This window comes from Lepisosteus platostomus, chromosome 16 (genome assembly GCF_059453375.1).
Source record: "Lepisosteus platostomus isolate fLepPlt1 chromosome 16, fLepPlt1.hap1, whole genome shotgun sequence".
Lineage (NCBI taxonomy): Eukaryota > Metazoa > Chordata > Actinopteri > Semionotiformes > Lepisosteidae > Lepisosteus > Lepisosteus platostomus.
Window position 1 is genome coordinate 20,932,869 of NC_142626.1, and position 1,085 is coordinate 20,933,953.

The following is a 1,085-nucleotide window of genomic DNA, read 5'->3' on the forward strand; positions in this document are numbered from 1 at the left end:
TTATTATTAAGCCTCGCCGCTACACCTGGAAACTTGAGCATAGGTGGCATCTTTCTGGCCAAAACAAACGTTATCAGGCTTGGAGAGATTACTTGTCTGAAAATAAGGATACAATAGAGTCTGCTTGATAAAACTTCTTCTCTCACATCATTGAAAATAACCATAAAATCCCTAGACTCCTTTTCAACATCAACAGGCTGCTAAAGCCTAACTGTCCCACCACATTACCTGCTTCATTGCCGCTTTGCAAGACATCTTTAAATTTCTTTAGCTTCAATTTGGACAACATCTGGCATCACATTCTCCCCACTATGCATGTCACTTCCACACCTCCTCCCTGCTTACCTAACTTTACTGGTTCCCTTCTTTCTAACTTCTCACTTCTTGACTCTGCAACCATCTGTAAACCGGTTTCACATATCAAATCCACCACCGTATTAGACTCTATATTGTAGCGCCACACGGGGCGCTTTAGCCATGCGCATGCAAGGCGGGCTGAGAACAGCGCCTGGGGGTGGGACTACGGGACTGTATATAGTGAGACGGAGGCTGCGAGACAGCTTCTTCTCTATGTCTGTGTGTGTTAGTGAAGGAGCAACGCTGTAACCCCTGTCTCTGTGTGTGTACCTTTCCTTGGTTTGTGTTAATAAATGTGTTGTTCAACCCCATTCCCTGAGTCCCATGCCAGAGTGGAGTGATCAGAGGCCCGGAGCAGCGAGGTAAGAAGCCCAGTGCGCGGGGAGAGAGCCCTAGCCGAGACGACGGGTCCCAGCATGGACCAAGGGTCCTGGCCTGGATGGAGAGCCTGCCCAGACAGAGGTCCCTGGCCCTCACAGAGAGGCTAGCAAGAGGAGCCTCTGGAGCAGCCTGCCTTGCGTGTGCAGCCTGGAGGGATGGTTTGGGGTCAGTGAGATGCTCAACTCTTCAGGCAGGGGCAATGTAGCGCCACACAGGGCGTTTTAGCCATGCGCACGCAAGGCAGGCTGAGAACAGTGGTTTCCGACAACTTCACAACGCAGAAACTGCCATGGTCAAAGATACTAATGATCTTCTAATAGCATCTGATTCTGGTTTTATTTCTATTG